At 31.9% G+C, this 17,632-nt stretch overlaps 1 long non-coding RNA gene across 1 annotated transcript; it reads left to right on the top strand.

Moving 5' to 3' along the window:
• The first annotated feature begins 1,430 nt into the window (after window positions 1–1,430).
• Window positions 1,431–11,383, top strand: LOC146995561 (uncharacterized). Its single transcript, XR_015043239.1, has 2 exons — window positions 1,431–1,585; window positions 10,967–11,383. It is a non-coding gene; the product is annotated as an uncharacterized LOC146995561 (long non-coding RNA).
• The last annotated feature ends 6,249 nt before the right edge of the window (window positions 11,384–17,632 follow it).

Below are 17,632 nucleotides of genomic sequence, written 5' to 3'. Positions count from 1 at the left end.
TAGGTTTTGTGAATTATAATCAAAAATGCGTGGTAAACCTTGTAGAGACATTAGAATTTTTTGGAACAAGAGAGATTGAGAAATTAGCAACGCCTTCCCCAGGACATGAACCACGGACCTCTGACATACCAGCCCAGCGTGCAGAACCACTACACCGCGAGGGCACGCTAGAAAATCGAGAGAAATACTTTATGTACTCCCCTTTTTAAAGGGCGACTAAGGTTTTTAGAGGACCCAATCGCCAAATCTTGGGTGTGGAGAAACCTCATCCAACACCCTTTTAGTTCGGCCCCACTGTAGAGACATTAGGTAAATTGGAAAAGCCGGAGAGATGAAAAATGAGTAACGTGTTCGCCAGAAATCGAACCACGGACCTCTGAAATACCGGTCCAGCATGCAGAACCACTACACCACGAAGGCACGCTAGGAAAGCTAGAGAAGTTCTTTATAACTTTCAAAAACGAAATTGCTAAATATTAAAAAAAAATTTATTATTCTAATTTCTTGCAAGGTTTTATTTTTAGTCCAAAGGGGCTTTGTTCCTGAAAAACTATTGTTTTCGTTTTGCCATTTTGTGTTGGTTCACTGTAAAAGTCCGTTTCGCTTCTCAAACTGTTGCCACCCAATGTTAGAGTCCTGCACTATATTTGAAGAAATTAAATAATGAAAAATCCGCATAAATGTAGGTATATTTCTCGCAATGTGATAAAACAACGGTACATAGGACCATCGAATTTTGAATGACGTAATCCTCCTACAAATATGAGCATATGGAAAACCAACTTTGAAATTTGGAATTTGTTTTATGATCGATTTCCTATTTTGTAAAACTTTAATGAATTTTTGATTAACAAACTCAAGGATTTCAAAGCGAGCCATGGCAACGTTGTACAGAAAAAACATTTTTATCCCCAGCGCGCGAGTCTCTGTATCGGGAATTCTAAAGGATATGCTCATGTTAAAACTGGTTTGCGATACTGCTGAACTGAATTTTATGATTTAAGTGCGAAGAACGTGATATTTAATAAATAGATGTAACACACAAAGTGTTAAAAAAAAACGCCCTTTGGACGTAATTTAAAATCTAAAACATTTAACTTTTTTTTTTTTTTTTTTTTTTTTTTTTTTTTACAAACAGGAAGCTATTGCTAAATTAGCGGGATTTGATTGTGAGATGAATCCGGAACTGAATTATGAGGAATTTTTTGTTTTCTAAAACGATGTACATAAAAAGAAGAATGATCAACGGAAAGAAATGACGCAATCTCTATTGTGGAGAACAATTCTTTAAAAAAAAATTACCTTTTTTTGACATGTTGTGAGAGAACAAGCATAAGTAAAATCGCGAAGAGGCTTCCTTTCCTTACATTGCAACAACCGAATCTTCCTGCAAGTGGTTCGATGACCTACAAACGTTGATGGCACCATTAGTTCCGTCGGTCTTTTCCTTGCACGGATTTACTTTCTCCTTCTACAAATGGCCGAATGAATTTGATGAAAGGGGTCATATTATTAGATGTTTAAACTTCCCAGCAGAGATTACAACTGATTATTATACAGAGTAACAGGCATTGCAGAAATGAAGGTAAGCTGATTTCCGATTTTTGAATTTATTTGAATCAGATTTATTGAAAGTTTTATCCTTTCTGAACCACGCATCCGGTTTTTAATTGCTACAATGTATCATCGTCATAAATAGATGCAGTTTAAAAAATACGGTTATCTAATTTAAGACTGAACATAAGACTACAACTGTATGTTTTTCAGTCAACAATTTTGAATTAAAGACAAATATGGAAAGCACAGCGTACAGCACTTAGTGTTTAAAACGTAATTATATAATATCCTATATGAGTGTACAATCAACTCCAGATTAATGAGGAACGGATTAAATGGGCGCTGTCTAAAAGAATTAAGCTTATTCATTGCGATGCGATGAAAAAAATTATCGCCACAATATTTCAGAGACTACAAAACTGTCTACGGAAAATATAAAAGAAAGAAGGATTAACAGAGGTCACATTAGATAAAGTTATAATATTAGGAAGCTATTTTTAACCACAGTTGAGGGTAATGTAAGCGTACGCGATCCCGGATATATCAACATTGTATGATAAAATGTTTCTAGTACAGTTCTTGTACAATAAATTGTACAATAAAATCAAACAAAAGTTCTAGTCGACATTTCTACTCAAGTTTAAATTGTATGGATGAATTGTTAATACCTTTTTATTAATTATAATATGCCTATCGGAAATTCTAAAGATAATAAGATAATGCTGTTTATAAATATTTCGTGTGTTGCTGAATTGAATTGTGTGCGGAGTAAGGGCGAATAACATAATATTTAATCAATAAATTTAATCCCTTTTCTTCTCTTCCTCTTTTTTTTTTTTTTTTTTTTTTTTTTTTTTTTTGAATTCCCTCTGACCGGAATTTTGGTTAATTGTGTATTCGCTACGAGTATTACCCTATTAAATCCGCTGCTGAATATTTATATTGTTACGAATTTGGTATTTAAAAAGTTAATGTTAGTTCAATTATAAATTAAATGGTTTTATTTCTCGCGCAGTGCAGCGCGTGACGAATATTAAAAGAAAGCTAAGCCGGAAAAAATTAAAAATACAAGAGCGCGTGCATTAAATAAATAAATATCTCTTTTTGATTTCGAGAAAGTACTGGAAAATTCTAGCGCGTGATTTTAAAATCTTATAAAAGGAGGAAAACATCTCAGTTTGTAGTAGTTGCTTAGTTTGTTGTTGTTTAGAAAACTGCTCTTGTTGATTGTAGCGAATTCGCGGATTAGCGTTCTTTAGCTGTTTTGAATTACGTTCTATTGGATATTTGAGTAGTTAAAAGATAACTACTGTGAGATATTGTAATACTGCATGATAATTTGAGAAATTTTAAGCATTTTTGTTGTGATAATAATAAATTTTTGTTCATTTTTCATCGGACTTGTGCATTCATTTCATAACGAACCCGTACGCACGCAACAATATATTACAGCCAAACGCTGAAGTCTAAATACTTTCAATACTAAAAAGTCCGAATCGGAATTTTCGGCAGTTTACCAACACTTCTGGTGTGAATCTGATGACGAATCACTATATATGTAAAATATACAATATATTCTAATTCATTAAGCTAAATATGAATATTTTAAACAATTGTGAAAAGGATGTTAAAAAATGAATTATATTAACGAACTTTCCAATATTAACGGATGGAAGAATGCTTTCTTTCATTAAGCAACGTTATTTTTCAACCTTTAAAGTATACCCGTATGCTTGCAAAACTTTAATACATACGAGGGGTAAATAACAGGATGGTTATTTACCTTTCTTATGTATTATACGATGGGTAAATACATAAAAAAGCTTCTCAGATTCGTAAATGCCTAGCGGCGTATTCGCTCAACCGGTCAAAATGAAATTTCAGATATTGTTGTTTGAAGGCATGCGATCGAGGTGGTGATGATTTAAAGCAATACAGCTCTCCCTACTGTCATCACAGTGAAAACGCTTCGAAATTTTTGAATGACAATACATAATCAGGGCATTGAAAACTCATAATTGGCGTTGGAACGATACACGTATGACGAAAATTGCCAACGTAAGAAGAGGATTGTTGGAATTTATTGTATCAATAACAAATGAGGATCGTTATTTGGCATTTTCAGAACGGCGACACACAGGACTGCTACAGCTTGACAGCTTTCACGTGAGCTACTGAATGCTGCCCTTGCAAACCCTGTTTAACAGTCTACAAATTCCCGAAGGCCTTATGAGGTAGCATTATGTGACACAAATGTTTGCATCTCGCTCGCTGTAGCACTTAAGACAGCGCATTTAGTATGGTGCAGACAACATGCGCTTTGGAGCAGACTTTAGTAAACTACCCTGCTTTTTACAAATGAGTTGAAATTCAGCCTGGATAGTAACTCCCTGCGTACCTGTATCTAGAGAGAGCCTGTAACACGATACCATCCCTCCCTCATCAGAGAAAAACATCATTATGGTGGTGGAGGTGTGACGGTGGCCAGCCATTATGTTGGATGGCATTTTTTTGGGATAAGTATTTTAAGGCATCTGTATAATTTTCTATGTGATACTTTTCTTGAGGATCTTCTTCGTTTTCCTCACTGCTCTGTAAGTTATTTTTGTTAAAGCTCACACCAGAGCTAACTGAAATCTCAACCTAGGGAGAAAGTGGGGTTTGGAAACAAGAGCTATAGGAAAGACTGCTTCAAAAATAAAACTAACTGTTAATTAAATTAAATAAAACCCCACAAGCTGTTTCCAGAAACGTTTATACTGATGCTGCATTGGGTAGGAAAAAAGACGAATTTCACTGATTTCAATTTTACATTTGGTGCGTGGGCTAGCAAATTGTCAAGAAATAGCAAAATCTTCTTATTTTTTCCTAGACGTTGTTGCATCAAGGACAATCAAATATTCTTTCATTTTGCTTTGCGTCTTCCATGCATTTTTATTATTATGCCAATTGACCGATAAAGCTTTTGTATTGACGTGTTTGAGGCAGCTTGTTTTTTTGGCCCTTGCAATTAAAAATGGTTCCTCAAACTCTTCTTCAATGTTACAACAAAGGAGTAGAGCGAGATGTTCCTTTGAGTTTTGACCAACACAACAGAGCACTTTAGTCCTTTGAAGCGTAGAGTTTAATTAAGCGCAGTTCGATAAAACAATGCAGTTTCATCTGCACTATGGAAGTTCTTAGCATCATATCCTTCAACAATTTAACTTTTTTAATCCAGTCTGTTACATGTTGCGTACCTACTGATTTTTCGCCAACTACAAATAGTTGTAAAAGTAATGTTACGCCTTTACTTAAATTTGTCTAGCCAACCATTTGTTGCTTTGGACTTCTGTATTCCCAGACTTTCCAAAATTTCTTTTGCCATTTCTTGCAATAATACGCCATTTACAGGAATATTCTTTGCTCTTACAGAACAAAGCCATTTGAACACTTATAAGGTATTTCTCCTGCCTTCGTGGTGTAGTGGTCAGCACGCTCGGCGCGTATTCCAGAGCTCCGTGGTTCGAGTCTCTGCAAGGGCATTGCTCATTTTTCATCTCTCCTGCTTCGAAATAACCTAATGTCTCTACAGTGGCGCCCGAACTAAAAAAGGGGGTGGATTATGATTCTCCACTACCAGGATTTGGCAACTGTGTCCTCTAAAACCCCAGTCGCCCATTAAAAGGGGGAGTATGTAAGGTATTTCTCCTGTCTTCTTAGCATGCCTTCGTGGTGTAGTGGTCAGCACGCTCGGCGCGTATTCGAGAGCTTGTTCGAGTCCCGGCGAGGACATTGCTCATTTTTCATCTCTGCTGCTTCGAAATAACGTAATGTCTCTACACACTAATTTATTAATTTCGCATGCTTCAGACTTTTCTAAATTTTACTATCTTGGAATGGTCGTTTGAAATAGTAATCTATATTACTTTTATTTCTTCTCTATTCTTTAGAACAAGTCTTACTTTGTTTTAACTTGCTCCAAATTTCTCTCCTAAATCTCTCAAACAAAGCTTTTCAATTTCTACTACATAAATTACATCAACCTTTTGCTTTAATGATAATTTTTTCCTCTTTGAAGCCATGCTAGATAACATATGTAAAAATAATAATCAAGCTCAAAATTCAACTTCTTTTGCTCCACGTTGCAAGAACTAAAAGTTTACACTCTATTCACATTGTGAGACTTCTGTCTTTGGAAGTTGGTCCAGCCATCTCACCACGATTGCTTTGCTATTGGTCCCTGTCCTGGATTGCCTTGCAAGTTGCTAACACTGTTTTCTTCCCCTTACTGTGAACTATAACAAGAATAACTGGCTTTATTCAATTCTATGAATTCTATGAATGTAAATAAATATCCTTTTGAATATTTATTCATACCTATATCTTATTTTTAATATTTTCTCTACCTATATCTTATTTTTAATATTTTCTCTACCTATATCTTATTTTTAATATTTTCTCTACCTATATCTTATATTTAAAACTTTCCCCCCAGAGTCTCTTAAATATAGTGACCCTTTATAAGAGGTAAATATATTAAGGTCCCTATTCAAAGGGACCGGAACCAGCAGAATTGTCCCTTAAATAGTCACATATCCTGAGGAGACCCTTCCAAGAGGTACCATTCTATATAACACATTTTGGTTTAAGTGCCAAACGTAAGTAGATTAAGCTGTTAACCAGAGAACAGGGGCTCCATTACCTAGCTGACATGATGTCTGCCTTACACGGATTAAAGCCCCTGCCTCCAGAAGACTGTTTTCAAATTAATTATGGTCCTTTTGGTGAAATTAATTGCAATTTTCTTTTAAATATTAATGTTTTTATGATTTTATGACTTACAAAAAATTTTTGGACAGTTTTATCACAATTAGGATAATTAATTAAGATTTTTATACTATGGTACAAAAAGGACGCTATCTTACACCACTGTTCTTCGAAATTCTTAAGAGTCTGTAACCGGAAGTTGCCATACGCATAGAAAATATTTTCTAAATTTATATGTTGTTACTGATTATAATCTCTAGAGAAGTAATGCTTTTGAACTTGTCAAACTTACGTTCTGAGACTGTGGTTCTTTCCTGGAAAACTCCATAGACTATATGTTAAATTCATGCTTATATTACTACTTGAAGTCAAGTGATAATTGTTTTAATTTCTGTGCTATAATGTTCCTTGGGGTCCTTTTTGTTAATTTAATAATTCAAATCGTACTTAATTTTAATTAGTCTTTTGTTAATTAATGATTTTTGTTTAATTGGTTCTTTTTGCTTACCGATTTGTTTTTCATAGTGTTTTTATTTCTGTTTCACTTTTAAGTAGATTAAGCTAAGCGATACGAATTCACACAGATACACGTGTCTTTTTTAAAAAAGAGAGTTTCTAAACGATTTCTTGGTGCTTTGTGATTATCCGCCTCCCCCCCACACACAGAAAACTCGTGAAGAAGTATTCATAAGTAACCTCAGCATGTCACCCAAGCTGAAACTGGGCAACCCATGATGTTAACAGATAGTATTTATGTGTAAACTCATGCATGAGCTTAACACACGTTTATTTTAGTCTTAGCGCAGCGCCAAAGTTTGTGGAATTCTGCGATCTGTAGCGGAACAGATGATGTGTACATGGAAAGGACAACGGTATAAAAGAAATTACAGAAGGATTATTCGAGGGAGGCAAGTATTTTATTACTGATGCATCTGGCTTTCTTTAATTTAATTCATTGTTGCTGTTTTATGGAATCCTACGTCCGTCGCCATTTTAAAACTGTGCTTTGCCTTTGGCTCATTAAGCTTGGAGAAAACTTTTGAATACTGCCAAACAGATGTTATGAATAGAGCCCTGTTTCTCTGGAGAATCGCCAATAAGTTTCAGACTTTTCGGGAAGGATACGGATAATCAGAAAGTACCAATTTTTTTTAAGTAGCTTCCAACTAAGTTTTCATTTTGATCTTATATTTATTTATTTTTCTAATCATTATCTTTGGTTTTTGGGAAAAATAATACGCATAAGTATTTTTTTCAGTGTCAGCCCTGTTAGTAACAAAGAAGCATTTCAAAGTTCGGAGGAGCATTTACCTGCACGCATCAAAGGATGAACTTTAATCTCCTAAAATTAGATTTTAGTACAAATAATATTATAAATTGAAAGGATGGATATAATTATATGTTTTAAAATATTTTTGTACGAAAGTATTAAAAGTTTACGGGATTAATCAAGCCAATAACGCTTAAAAAATAGACAAAATCTTCTTTTTACTTCCTTGTACGAAGTAAAAAGGAAGTATTGTAATCGCGAAAAGTTTCAGGAAGCATATTTCAACGAAAATATCCATTTTGACCGCTATCGAATGCAATTTAACGACGTTTTTGCGTTATATCTGTACGTAAGGACAGAATAAAATACTCTTTTCCTCCAGAAAAATTATAAAACTGCTTTAAAATTTATTCTGAAGAGAATTTTTCGTGGCGTCTGTACGAACGTATGTACGTACGTGCGTACGTACGTATCTCGCATAACTCAAAAACGAGTAGCCTCAGAACGTTGAAATTTTGTATATAAGACTACTATAATATGTAGATGTGCACCTCGTATTTTGGTTTCAATCGGCCGCGCCAAACGTATATAAATATATTTATAAATATATCCACTCTGTTACCCGGCTCAGTGATCTCAGTTTCTTTACTCTTATATATGTTTCTAAATTGTACATTTTTTGCTTTAAAAATGATTGAATTATGTTGTTCTTATCTTCCGGTTAAGGGTTGTATGCCTTTAGTAAATCTGTATGGAATATTTTTAGAATTATCAACAATTTTAAAGTTGTTTAAGTGCCGCTAAACCTAATAATTTTTTTGATGGCGGCCATTGCTTGTTTACATTTGAGACAGCAGAATAGTGGATTTCTTGCCAATCTAGAGAAAGTAAGCTTCGCAACAACAAAGATAACGCCTTCATTTATTATTGCCAATTAAATCATGCTTAACCCTTTCTGGAATGTTTTCGAGGAAATAAGTGTTTAAGATTTACTTTGTAATTTTTAATACAGATATTTTGAGTTTTTATGTGTTTTGGCCTTGTCGCGAAGTGAGGACTGAATTAATCGAATGAGAAATACTCAATCGTCTGTGAAAAACTGTTTCTTTTTTGTTTTGTTTGCTTAATCTCTTTTATACATCATTCTAGTTTTATTATAGTTTTTGAATAGAACATGTGTCAACGATTAGATAATTCTATTCTTTAAATGATATAAATTTTGTGCATTATGAGTTATAATATAATATGAACGAAATATAATACTGTCATGTGAATCTAGCGCCAGAGTGTCGCTATGGTAAACGAATAGAGTGAATTTTAAAGAATGCATTTATCTATTTTGGTTTATGCGCTATCGGCGAAGTAGATTTAATTTAATCCAATAAGTTTAAATGAAATGCAAGAAAAAATGCATATAATTTAATATTCCGTACAATGAAGTCATGTGGTGTACACATCAGATTTTTTTAAATTTGAAACAATGATTTTAAAAATTACTGAATAAGCAAGGATTTTTTAATGACAAAATGAAAGAAAACCTGTATCTGGAATGATCGTAGGATGATTATGATGGTGGATATTAAAAAGAAAACTTTTAAAACATACCTAATAATACGACTTGTATAGTTTTTCATGTTTTCCTCAAAATGGCTTTGTTCAATATTTAGGGAATATTTATATTCCATCCGCCCTACAAATTTGAAATTTTATTTTATAATATTACTGCTTAAATATACGTGCTTTGAAATACCATGGGTACTCAGAAAATCTGTTTCATTTTTGTTCAAGAAGAGCTTTATTGAGCCATTGATTTCATTTTATAATATGCTGTAATACTTTAAAATGAAATCAATTGCTCAAATTTGTTTTCAAGTTTATGTTCTCAAACGTTTTTCTAAATTTTAAAAACAAGAATGCGGCACCAAATTTTTTTTTTTAAATTTAATGGTACACATATTATTATAAAAGTAAGTTAACTTAATTTGCTCTTTTATTTTTATAAACCCCAAAGGAAATTCCATAAGTGCTTCCATAAAAATTAATTTTTTAAAAAATTATGTGCAATTTATATTTGAGCATGTAACCAAAATTTATTGTTTTAAATCAGTTGTAATTTTCTTTCCCAAAACTATGTTTTTGATAATCAGAATTAAATTTTTATTTCAGTAAAATATTGTGCAGTTTCCATAAATGAAACATTTTAACTATACTATTCAATGTGTTTTAATTTGAAAATGATCAGGTAATTTTTTACATATTTTTTCATTGCCTGAACTATCTTATTCCACTTTTAAAAAAGGTAGCATATTGCAATATATATATATATATGTGATGTACCAGCTTCAGTCGTAGCTTAAATAATCAGACGATAAGTTTAAAAAACAGGATCCATTTATTATTATTCAGGAGAAATAGCAGTTACAAAAATCAGATATCCGGAGTAAATAAAAAGAATTACTAATAACTTTTTGTATGAAGTTTACTGCATCGTGACATTTAAGAAAAAGCCCCGATATTCCTTTTGCGAGTCCTTTTATAGCCTCTGGAAGGGCGGAGCTTCCAAGAAATGACGTCAGCCTCGTCAGCAAATCCAGTTCGCTTTAAATATTTCAATAAACATTCTATTTATATAGAGAACATTCTATAACTGTACGTGTAGAAAAGGCGGGAGAAACAAGTTGACTACGGGGCTGTGGATTTAATTCCACGTACTTTCAAATAAGAGAACGTCGCCCTTAAAAATTAAAAGAACATACAGTTAGAATTTTAAGTGTATTCTTGAGTATGGAATTTTATTAGTATATATATATATATATATATATATATATATTTAAGGAGATTCGATTAAATATATATATATATATATATATATGTATATTTAAGGAGATTCGATTAAATATATATATATATATATATATATATATATATATATTTAAGGAGATTCGATTAAATATATATATATATATATATATATATATATATATATATATTTAAGGAAATTCGATTAATTTATTAAGGAGAGTAATCTTAATTTATTAAGGAGATTCTATTAATATATTGAGGAAAGTAATCTTAATTTACTAAGGAGATTCTATTAATATATTGAGGAGATTAATCTTAATTTATTAAGGAAATTTGATTAATTTATCAAGGAGATTTGATACATTACAGGAGGGGTCTAGAATTTCTTGTCCTTATTCTTTATAAAATGCAAAAGGAATCTAAGCTATAATTCTCCAAAATCTGAGTTCACAACAGATTCGAATTATCAAATTCTGTCAGTAAATGAAAATTTAAAAAATTGCGTTAACTGCAAATTATCATTTACATCCTTGATTCATTTCTTAAACTAGAATTTCTGACATATTTATTTATTTATTCTTTTCACAGACATCTTTCTGCTACTTCTTCTTGGCAACGATTACCATCCACACTGTCCTAGCCCATGTGTTCTACCACGACATCATGTCAGAAGATGATGTCACTTACGGTTTGCCTAATGTAAGAGTGAGAAGAGATTCGTGGGGTTCCAAAGGTCGTATCGGTCCTTTATACACCCACGTGAAGACAGACTTCGCTGGTACCTTCAAATGGGGAACAAAGCACATGGTGGGAAAGATGTTTGGTGGAAGACAAGATAGCGAAGAGGAAGACTTCGATAACTGAATGTGATTTCAATTCTTGTTGCCATTTCATTTTTCTCGTAAAAATTGACTAATGTACATATTAATATATATATCAATAATTAGTTATAGTATTTTATATGAATTTTGAAATACCAATAAATACTATACAACTTAAGCGGAAGGAAGCTTATATTACTATGATTCGTTTGTCTAAGTTATGTAAAAGACCTTTAATTTCCAGGATTTTTACTTCCTTGTACGAAGTAAAAAGGAAGTATTGTAATCGCGAAAAGTTTCAGGCAGCATATTTCAACAAAAATATCCATTTTGACCGCTATCGAATGCAATTTAACGATGTTTTTGCGTGATATCTTTACGTAAGGACAGAATAAAATACTCTTTTCCTTCAAAAAAATTATAAAACTGCTTTAAAATTAATTCTGAAAAGAATTTTCCGTTGCGTCTGTACGAACGCATGTACATACGTGCGTACGTACGCATGTACGTGCGTATGTACGTTCGTGCGTACGTACGTATCTCGCATAACTCAAAAACGAGTAGCTTCAGAACGTTGGAATTTTGTATATAGGACTGCTATAACATGTAGATGTGCACCTCGTATTTTGGTTGCAATCGGCCGCACCAAACATATATAAATATATTTATATATATATCCATTCTGTTACCCGGCTCAGTGATCTCAGTTTCTTTACTCTTATATGTTTGTAAATTGTACATTTTTTGCTTTAAAAATGATTGAATTATGTTGTTTTTATCTTCCGGTTAAGGATTTTATGGCTTTAGTAAATCTGTGTGCAATATTTTTAGAATTATCAGCAATTTTAAAGTTGTTTAATTGCCGCTAAACCTGTTTTTAATGGCGGCCATTGATGTTTACATTTGAAACAGGAGACTAGTGGATTTGTTGCCAATCTAGAAAAACTTAGCTTCGCAACAACAAAGATCACGCATTCATTTATTATTGCCAATTAAATCATGCTTAATTTTTTCTGGAATGTTTTCGAGGAAATAAGCGTTTGAGATTTACTTCGTAATTTTTAATATAGATATTTTGAGTTTTTATGTATTTTTGCCTTCTCGTGAAGTGAGAACTGAATTAATTAAATGAGAAATACTGAATCGTCTGTGAAAAACGTTTTTTTTTTTTTTTTTTTTTTTTTTTTGTTTTGTTTGCTTAATTTCTTTTATACAGCGTTCTAGCTTTATTATAGTATTTGAATAGAACATGTGGCAACGATTAGATAATTCTTTAAATGATATACATTTTGTGCATTCTGAGTTATAATATGAACGAAATATAATACTGTTAAGTGAACCTAGCGCCAGAGTGTCGCTATGGTAAACAAAGTGAATTTTAAAGAATGCATTTATTCTATTGTGGTTTATGCGCTGTCGGCGAAGTAGGTTTAATTAAATCTAATAAGTTTAAATAAAATGCAAGAAAAAATGCGTATAATTTAATATTCCGTACAAGGAAGTCATGTGGTGTACACATCAGATTTTTTAAAATTAATACTGACTCTGAAACTATTGAAACTAATGCATTATTTTATATGCGTTCATTTGAATTTCTAAACTCGCATATTAAGGTAATGTAACAGGTTCATCAAACATGCGCAAATGAAAATGGGTTACTAAAATACATTATTTTTTATTTTGAAAATAATATTTTAGTTATGTATTATTTTCGATATTTATATTATTTGCTTCACATCTGAAGTTTTAGAAATTCGAAGTTTAGAATACAGCAAAGAAATTAAGTGCATTATCAGTTATTGTAAGTTTATTCTGTGGACTGTAATCTGTCAACTGTTCATTCTGTCCACTGTGAGCTAAAATTGCATCTGAAGTTTTAGGAATTCGGAGCTTAGAAAACAGCAAAAACATTAAGTGCATTATGAGTTATTGGAAGTTTTTCTCTTTCAGCTATAATGCATGTCTTCCAGCATCGAAGTATGAATCAATGATCATGTTTCAAAACAACAGACCTCTTAAAGATTTCTGTGCAATGAATCCTAAGCTGTAAGTTCTAGCGTGAAGGTTTTTGAGGTAAACTCAGAAAAATAAATCAGCAAGGGAAGATTCGAAAAATCATGGAATGAAAGAAGAGAAAGCTTTCCCGTCCTAAAATGGTAAATCCTAGTGTCTCGAATCTTGATAATTCACACAGCTTAACACCTTTTCTGGCACCCAAGTGCACAAGCACATGCGAGTGACATTTGCGGCCACATGTACTTAAGTAAAATTGGTTCGATTTTGGATTCCCTATTCTTAAAGTCTGCGTACGAAACCTGCCTGTTAAAAGACAGGTTTTGGACTCAGAATTCGAATTTAAAAAATAAACATATGAAATAAGTTTTCAGAACTGCAAAGATTTTGATCCTGTGATTCTTTGTAAGAGAAGTCTCTCGAATTTTTATGCCCCCCCCCCACAGAAATAATGCCGAATAAGTAAAAATCCGATAAAGGAATAAATCATTCAGGACGAAATTACCTGAGATGGCATTAACTGAAATAGCCTTTATGTTTAAATTTAAATACAGCAGCCTTAAAACGCCTTCATATCCCCATTCGTGGACAACACGAAAGTAGAAAATTTGCATCTATTTAAAATGATTAATTTTGAATTTACTAAAAAAACTCCATTTTTGTTCTTTATATGGAATATTAATAGTTATTTATATTTATATTTATATGGTATAACTCCTTTTTTTCGATCTTTTTCTGCATTATAGAGTTGCTTCTCTTTTCTTGAATGTTTCTCACATGTACTATTCCCCCCCCCCCACCACGAGTCTCTCGCTGTTAAAAAATATCTGGATTTTTATTTCAACAAGGAATTATCCAGAGATGTGCTGTTAGCACTTCTGATCCCTAAATGGACAGGACTTCATATCTCTCATTTTGTATTCAGAATCTGAAGAACGACAGTAATGTTTCATTTTATTGTATGAAATACTAGAGAGAAATGTGATACATTACAACGTCCCTCATTCTTCCAGTCCAGGGATGGGCAAAAGCCGGCACACAGGCTAAATGCGCCTCTTTTAAATTCCTTAATTCGGCCCGTTACGATATCTTGTACAATGACATTTTCATTCCCAATTTTGTACGCAAACTACCCAATTATGCTTCCTAACCAATTTCGTATGCAACATTAATTATTTAAATATTATTTGTAATATTATTTTTTGTATGCAATTTATTAATGCTCATAACTATGCAAATTAATTGGACATGCATGTCCATGCATTGGACGATATGGCAGTATGCATGTAAATATATTGCATGTAATATATGGGTATGTAATATGTTCCTTTTGTATGTAAATATATTGCATACAATACATTTTGCATATGAAATACATGCAATATATATATATATTTTGTATGCATTATGGTTCTTACCCAACTGTGCATGAAAACTGCCGAAATCACAACTGCGCAGCTACTGTTACAGTGTATATGCGCATATATAAGCGTGACTATACCAACAATCAGCCTAAGTTTATAGCACTAGAATTATTGAAAGAAATCAAGCGCATCCGCAGAAGAATATATTCCCATCATTTTCTAGTAACTTTAATTTAGAAATTAAATAATGATGCTTGAATATTGTTGAGATAAAAAGAGCTGATCAGAAAGGAAGCTCGCGAAAAGAGCATTTCATTCCTAATTTTTTTTCTTTTCTTTTTTTTTTTTTTTTCCAAAATGAAACAATTTGCAAGTCAATCATTCTATGAGCAATAGAAACAGATCCACTTTCATAGCATTTAAATTTAAAAAAAAAAATTCTACCTAGGATCCTTCTCCTATCTCGTGCTGCAAACTACGACGTCCAGATAATCATATTTTATTGCTCAATACGACCTGTTTTAAATTTTATTTATTTTGATGAATCCATTCTGCCAATCATATTGTATCAGTGACTGAGAGATAACAGAAAGTGGTGGTTAAAGAAAGGATGAATTATCGAGTCTTCGTTAGATTTAAAAAATCTTTCTCTTTTACGAAGGCAAATATGGTTTACCAAAGCAAATGGCGCCATCTGTTATATGTTTTCGCAACTAATATTTTGATTACCTCCGCAATCATCTTATATTTTATATACATTTCTCTTTATGAAAAATTATGTAGAATTCAATCTATGAATTATAGAGCCCGAGAACTTTAGTTTCTTGAGCCTTTGCTTTCACGGTAATTAGGAAAAATGAAAATCATTTTGTAAGCATAGTGATGAGTTATGAAAACTTTATTAAAAGGCTTGCATGAACAGAATAAATATGAAATATTATACGAAACAAATTATATTAATATTATAAAAAAAACTGAATTATACATATATAAAGCAACATTCTTATAATTATATATAACTAGCAAATCGGCAGATTAACTAGGTTAAACCGTTAAAGTGCGAAAAAATGTTTCTTTTCTCAAATTGCCTAGATACTCTGCAGATTACCTACTAGGCCTTACTACAAAGTGAAAATAAGATCTTTACTGGAACAACAGCAATATTCTTGTACACTTAAAACAGCCGCCAATTACACTTTTAAATTGCTGATGGCGCAGGGTTTCGGCAAATGTTACTGAAAATCTAAATGTACCACAAAATAGGTGTGCATATTGCAAAATCCAATTGCTGTGTAATTCAAAGTGTCACTAGTCTTTAGATTGCACTTATAAGTGAGCATAATTTTATCATATATTTTGCAAATTTATTTCCTTAGTTGTAATAAATAATACTTTAAACCATTTTATTTTTTGTGTTATAGTTTTTTAATTGACTGATGATTGATTCTATCAATTAATTTGTTGATTTTTTATAGTATTAATTTTTATATATATATATCGAAAAATAAATAGATAACATCTATGTTAATTTCAGCTTACAGAAACGTTGCTGTCAATCCAGCAAAGTTCTTATTTTCAGTTTAACGAGTGGTTGGTAGGCAATGTGCACATTAGCGAGTGCCTAGTAGGTAATTGTGCAAAGTGGAAGGAGAGGGAAAGGAAATGAGAGAAACAAACTTTTGAACTTTAAGGATAAGGGAAGTCGTCAATGTGCAATACCTAGATAAAATGCGGAAAACCTTTGGATCCGCACTTTAACGGAGCAAATCAGTTAATCTCAAGAATGCTAGGTAAAGTGCACATTAAAGATTTTAATAAATAACACAAATTCATGTAATCGGTGGTAAACGAAAATAGTGGATTTATTATTTCTTTTCGTTATTTATATGAATATATAAAACCTTTAAACCTTTTGACGGTTCTTCTGATAATTTAATATAATCATTTTAAGAATTATTTCAACAGAATGGAACTACACAAGGTTATATTAAAAAAAAAAAAAAAAAAAAAAAAAAGAGTTGAAGTTTCTTTTGTTACACAAGTTGTGCTCTTTCTGTTAAAATAAAAATTTAAAAAAATCTAAAAGTTTTTAGATTTTGTATTACGTCCAAAGGGTGTTTTTGAACGTTTTGTGTGTTACCTTTATTAATTAAATATCATGTTCTTCGCAGTTAAACCATAAAATTCAATTCAACATCAATATTACAAAATAATTTAAAAAGAACATATGTTTAGAATTTCCGATACACAGTCTCACGCGCTGGAGATAAAAAAAAAAAAAAAAAAAATATTTTTATTTTTTTTAAATTTTTATTTTATTTGTACAGTGTTGCCATTTCTCGCTTTGAAATCGTTGAGTTTGTTAATCAAAAATTCGTTAAAGTTTTACAAAATGAGAAATAGGTAATAAAAGAAATTCCAAATGCCCATATTCGGGTGGAGAATTACGTTATTCAAAATTTGATGGCTCTAGGTACTGTTCTTTTATCACAATGCAAGAAACGTACATACATTTATGTACATTCTTCGTTATTTTTTTACATATAGCTCAGGGTGATAATATTTGGTGGCAACAATTTGTAAGGTGATACAACCTTTTAAAGTTTTCAGTGCAAAATGGCAAAACGAAATTAATAGCCCTTCTGGACTAACGCCTTTTGGGCTAAAAATGTGCTTATCGGCCTATCTAAAACTTCTATAAACGATCTACAAGATGTCAAAACACTTAATGAGTTGAAAAAATATTTGGTAAGATTTTCCTCTAGATCGAGTAATGCAGATTTGCATAGAATTATGATTAAAAGACGTTTAAAAGCAAACACTTCATTATTATTCGATTATTTTATTGCTTTGAGAGAAGCTGGTTCCAGAAGTAAAATTGATATAATATGGCTGTAAAATTGTAAGTAAATTCTAAGAAAAGTTAAAGATTTATGAAACAATTGTGTCTACATCCAAACAAACTAACTAAATTTTCTAGGAATATGAAACTTAAACATGGACTGAATGCACACAGAATCGATAAAATTTAATTTCAAACACACACACACACACCA

Source organism: Stegodyphus dumicola, chromosome 9 (genome assembly GCF_044657685.1).
Source record: "Stegodyphus dumicola isolate Sdum_Otavi_A_Nest chromosome 9, ASM4465768v1".
Lineage (NCBI taxonomy): Eukaryota > Metazoa > Arthropoda > Arachnida > Araneae > Eresidae > Stegodyphus > Stegodyphus dumicola.
The sequence above is the reverse complement of the archived record's forward strand: the minus strand, read 5'-3'. Positions and strand labels throughout refer to the sequence as shown.